Below are 6,000 nucleotides of genomic sequence, written 5' to 3' on the forward strand. Positions count from 1 at the left end.
GACAAATCACGAACGCGTCTATCCCCTCGTCAGACAGCGTCTGCCCGCCTACTCGCCCTTGCTGTGGACAACCTGACAGACGGAAGGACATATTGACTTCAGGACTGACTGAAATACTTGCTGAAGGACTGACTAAACGAGGGGCTTACTGACTGACAGACTGAAGGACGTCTGACAGACTGAAGGCCGGACGGGCTGATGGGCTGACTGAAATACTGACTAACTGAAGGACAGCTGACAGACTGAAGGACTGACGGTCTGACTGAAATACTGACTAACTGAAGGACAGCTGACAGACTGAAGGACTGACGGTCTGAAGAGCTGACTGACAGGAGGACAGACGGGCTGACTGAAATACTGACTAACTGAAGGACAGCTGACAGACTGAAGGACCGACGGTCTGAAGAGATGACTGGCAGGAGGACTGACGGGCTGACTAACCAACTGAAGGACTGTGAATTGCTACTTTGAGGACATTTGGTGGCAGTAGGACTGATGAAAAGGTGTTGACAGCACACATTCGTTCTAGCCCGTACAGCAGCCAGCCATTAACAGTCACATGGTGTCTGCGATGACTCTAGCACCATTTACTGGCAGATTGTTGTGACCTGGTCCTCATTACTGGTATCCTCTCTTTCACAAACTTTTGTAGAAGTCTTAAGCATTGATTCCCATGTAAAGATGTTCTCCAATGATTTTGTAACTGTACCTGTAGAAAAACGATATCCCAAGTCTAATACCAATACAGTACACCCACTAAAAATGATTTTTTTTTTTTTTTTTTAAGCAAAGTAATGTTTTTTAGACAACTGCAAACCTCAAGAATTAGGGCAGTCAAAGAGTTTGTCTGATTGGAATGCGTGACGTCGTCGGCCCCCCACCAGGGTTGAGGAACTATAGAACAAGAGGAAAGCCCCCCCCCCCCCCCCCCCCCCTGCCCCCACTAGTGTCATACCTGCACCACCTGAGAACATATATTTTATTTGTCATATGCGCCAAATACAACAGGTGTAGGTAGACCTTTCAGTGAAATGCTTACTTACAAGCCCTTAACCAACAATGCAGTTTTAAGAAAATACCTTAAAAATGTTATTGCCTTTTGTAATGTAAATCTGGTGAAAAGGAGTCTGGGAGGGCTTTAACTCAACTGGAGGCAATTAGTGTAGTCGGTCATGCACATTGCACCTCTGTGGTTTAAGCTCATGAAATAATCCATCACCACCCATATTGAAGCTACACCGTGATCAAAACATTAGGAACACCTGCTCTTTCCATGACATACTGACCAGGTGAATCCAGGTGAATGCTATGATCCCTTAATAAATGTCACCACCTGTTAAATCCATTTAAAATCTGTGTAGATTAAAGGGGAGGAGACAGAATAAAGGCTTTTTAAACCTCGAGACAGTTGAAACATGTATTGTGTGCGTTTGCCATTCAGAGGGTGAATGGGCAAGACAAAATATTTAAGTGCCCTTGAACGGGGTATGGGAGTAGGTGCCAGGCGCACCAGTTTTGAGTAAGTCAAGAATTGCAATGCTGCCGGGTTTTTAATTTAACTAGGCACTAGTCAGTTAAGAATAAATCCTGATTTACAATGAGGGCCTACCGGAGAACAGTGGGTTAACTGCCTTGTTCAGGGGTAGAATGACAGATTTCTACCTTGTCACCTCGGTGATTCGATCCAGCAACCTTTCGGTTACTGGCCCAATGCTCTAACCACTAGGCTACCTGCCAACCACACGCTTGACAGTTTCCCCCCAAAAATGGTCCAAATTAATTACTTAAAAATGATACGTGATTTTCTGGATTTTTGTTTTAGATTCCGTCTCTCACAGTTGAAGTGTACCTATGATAAAAATTACAGACCTCTACATGCTTTGTAAGTAGGAAAACCTGCAAAATCGGCAGTGTATCAAATACTTGTTCTCCCCACTGTATATGATGAACAGAGTAGCAGTAGTGTAAAAGAGGGGTTGGTGGGTGGTGGGTGGGACACAATGCAGATAGCCCGGTTAACCAATGTGCAGGTGCACTGGTTGGTCAGCCCAATTGAGGTAGTAATGTATAGTTAAAGTGACTATGCATATGATAAACAGAGTGTAGCAGCAGCGTAAAAAGAGGGGTTGGGGGGGAGGGCACACAATGCAAATAGTCCAGGTAGCCATTTGATTACCTGTTCAGGAGTCTTATGGCTTGGGGGTAAAAACTGTTGAGAAGCCTTTTTGTCCTAGACTTGGCACTCCAGTACCCCTTACCATGCGGTAGTAGAGAGAACAGTCTATGACTGGGGTGGCTGGGGTCTTTGACAATGTTTAGGGCCTTCCTCTGACCACCTGGTGTAGAGGTCCTGGATGGCAGGCAGCTTAGCCCCAGTGATGTACTGGGCCGTACGCACTACCCTCTGTAATGCCTTGCGGTCAGAGGCCGAACAATTGCCGTACCAGGCAGTGATGCTCTCGATGTTGCAGCTGTAGAACCTTTTGAGGATCTCAGGACCCATGCCAAATCCTTTTAGTTTCCTGAGGGGGAATAGGCTTTGTTGTGCCCTCTTCACGACTGTCTTGAATGTGTTTGGACCATTCTAGTTTGTTGTTGATGTGGACCCCAAGGAACTTGAAGCTCTCAACCTGCTCCACTACAGCACCGTCGATGAGAATGTGGGCGTGCTCGATCCTCCTTTTCCTGTAATCCACAATAATCTCCTTAGTCTTGGTTACGTTGAGGGAAAGGTTGTTATTCTGGCACCACCCGGCAGGTCTCTGACTTCCTCCCTATAGGCTGTCTCATCACTATCGGTGATCAGGCCTACCACTGTTGGGTCGTCTGTAAACTTAATGATGGTGTTGGAGTCGTGCCTGGCCATGCAGTTGTGAGGATCAGCGTGGCAGATGTGTTGCTACCTACCCTCACTACCTGGGGGCAGCCCGTCAGGAAGTCCAGGATCCAGTTGCAGAGGGAGGTGTTTAGTCCCAGGATCATTAGCTTAGTGATGAGCAGACTAAACTAAAATCAAGAAAATAACTAGTTCCTTTAAGTTGTGATAGAGTTGCATTTTTAAAAGAATGATCTAGTTATTACAGTGCATTTGGAAAGTATTCAGACCCCTTGATTTTTTCCACATTTAGTTACATTACAGCCTTATTCTAAAATGTATTCAATTGTCCCCCTCATCTACACACAATAGCTCATAATTAAAGAAAAACTGGTTTAGATATTTTAGCAAATCTATAAAAAATAAAACATAAATACTTTATTTACAAAAGTATTCAGAACCTTTGCCATGAGACTCAGAATTGAGCTCAGGTGCATCCTGTTTCCATTGATCATCCCACACAGCACACCTGTCTATATAAAAGGTCCCACAGTTGACAGTGCATATCAGAGCACAAACCAGGCCCTGGGGTCAAAGGAATTGTCAGTAGTGCTCCGAGACAGGGTTGTGTCAAGTCACAGATCTGGGGAACAAACCACTTTAGAATAAGTCGAACGTAACAAATGTGAAAAAAGTCAAGGGGTCTGAATACTTTCCGAATGCACTGTACATGCCGGGTCGACCAAGAAGTTCAATGGGCAATCAATATCAAGATAGGACATTCCATGTGGTTTCTGGGTTTATGGCGCTGTCATAACTTAATCTGTCACTTCAGTTATGAGGGCAGCTATGAGCTTAAAAGAACAGATGGCCATCATTTGAGGAATGATAGGTTACTGAGGCAGAGTCTGTTAACCCTGAGGGATGCAAGAGATCAGGCATTCACTCTCACGGACTGCTCTTCTGTCTACATTTGCCATGGATGTTGTTGGATAAATGAATATCAAAACACACACACATTTAGAAAGAAAAATGAAGTGGTAGAAAACATCATGGCCTGGACTTGAACCTTCTAACAAACTGTCCCAGACTAATTCTATACACAACACTTAAAATAATCACTGCTTACCTTTAGACTAAATACCAAGGTCGAGCCTTTCACATGCCTTTCTCCTTGTCATTTTGTGACACGTATTACTTAACAAGGATCGTTATCCCATCTAAAGTACCGTCTAACAATCGGTCAAATACTTATCTTTAACAAAACAGCCAATCTAAATCTACTGAATTCCATCAAAGCATGTTATTTATCCCGCATTTGTTTGAGTGGATTGCCTGTGTGTGGAGGGAGGGTGTGCATGACTGACATCTTCCATAGAATTGCTTCTGTCAAGCCACATACTGGGACACAAACGGTGTAACAGATCAAACACCGGTGAACATGTTACTTAGGGATCAGTGTGTCAACCAGCTGACCAGATTTGAGTTTGGTTGACGATTCTTGACATCTCTTGAAGAGGAATTCTTTATCACCATTACGCCCTCCCTCCATTTTTGTTTAATCTGCCTCCAAAATCAAAGTTTGATACACTGGTTACATTGCCAGTAAGTTCTTCAACATAGTAAATTACAACTTTCATGGCTATCTGAAAAAAAACCAGACATCAGATAATATTAAGTATGTTCTATACAGAAATGCCACCGGATAAGTATTGTGAAGACTGCAGCGTAGAGCAACGACGCCTGCCGGACACTGAAACGGGCTGTAGAAACAGAACAAGCAGTCCTTCTTCGATGATCCACCGCCTGCTGGGGTTCAATGAACTAAACAGCAGTGAAGTTTCTTTACAACCTTCCATTGGCTTTGACTCTACCTCAAATACTCGTGTGATACTTATACACAGGATACTATGTTGTAATTCTCGAAAATAAATCCAATGTATCACAAGGCAATAAGTAGTTGTTGTTACAACATTTGTTACCCAACAAATAATATTTTGCTAGTGACATTGTAGCCGCCACCTAAAAGTAGTGTGGTCACAATTTGACGCCAGATAGCCTAATGCAAAAGACAACTGGGTTGTAATAGCCTAGTGATAGTACATAGCGTTACCACATAGGTTTATTTACGCACTCAACTTTTACACGAAGACTCATTTTACATAGCAACGTTGTATTCCATATACCGATACACCAAGTATTGGTATCTGCTTTCAACGTTAGCAGGGTGAATGTGACCAACCGCACTAGGTAACCCCTATGTGCAGTAACTATGGAACGTTTCTGAGAAACAGGGTTTTGCCAGGCTCAAAAGTGGGTTTTCACACTTGGCCTGGGGCCATGGAAGTAACACAAGCTCAGAAATCCTTCACTCACCTTCAATTCTTATAAAAGAGGTTTCATTCCACGACCTGCAATTTCGTGCAAGTATTCAATGCCCTTCCCTGGGGTGTTTTATCCAATTTGTCCGCAACTTGTGCTTTTAAATCCAGGCAAATCACAACGGTTGCAGGTTTAAGGAGAACACAAATTCCACTCTCGTTCAGATGAGTTTGGTTGGTATTAGATTGTTTCACGAGACGCGCTTCAAACAACTCAGTTTTAGTAAAAGACCTGCAATGTTCATGTACATTTCCCGGTATAAACCCAACTCATGCGCGCTCGTATTGATTTGATGTTATTCTCAAATTGCACTGTGCGCTTTCTACGATTTCCACATGTACCCGGTGAATAGTGTCGAGAATGGATAGATATCCTCACGACAGCATAGATACGCCAGCCCCCGATATGCGTCATGTTTTAAAGGGGCTTGGCCACACTGAAATATCCCGGTGACTGTCTGACCCCTCCTGATCAACCAACTTGGTTCTCTTAAAGGGGCAAAATATTAGATTTCCAATAAAATGGCACTGTTGTGTGAGTAGTAATGATGTGAGTGCCTGTGCTGCTTTATGAAGAGGGTTCAACAAGCTATATCAGGGCGGCAGGGAGCCTAGTGGTTAGAGCGTTGGGCCAGTAACCGAAAGTGTTGCTATATCGAATCCCGAAGCTGCCAAGGTAAAAGTCTGTTCTGCCCCTGAACAAGCAGTTAACCCACTGTTCCTAAGCCGTGATTGAAAATAAGAATTTGTTTTTAACTGACTTGCCTAGTTAAATAAAATAAAATATCAGAGGTTAGGCCTACA

General features: G+C 43.6%; 1 protein-coding gene across 4 annotated transcripts in view; it reads right to left on the reverse strand.

Annotated features, from left to right (window-relative positions):
* The window catches only part of LOC110529031 (plexin-B1), a 185,574-nt gene extending 179,958 nt beyond the window's left edge, over nucleotides 1-5,616 (reverse strand). For 3 of the 4 annotated variants that reach the window (XM_036984099.1, XM_036984100.1, XM_036984101.1), the window contains exon 1: nucleotides 5,192-5,614. The gene's annotated coding sequence lies outside the window, so the exon portion shown is untranslated. Of the gene's footprint in view, nucleotides 1-5,191 lie in introns of all 4 variants that reach the window. The other variant, XM_036984102.1, reaches the window with a different exon arrangement.
* Nucleotides 5,617-6,000: the final 384 nt, after the last annotated feature.

Source organism: Oncorhynchus mykiss, chromosome 7, assembly GCF_013265735.2.
Source record: "Oncorhynchus mykiss isolate Arlee chromosome 7, USDA_OmykA_1.1, whole genome shotgun sequence".
Classification (NCBI taxonomy): Eukaryota; Metazoa; Chordata; class Actinopteri; order Salmoniformes; family Salmonidae; genus Oncorhynchus; species Oncorhynchus mykiss.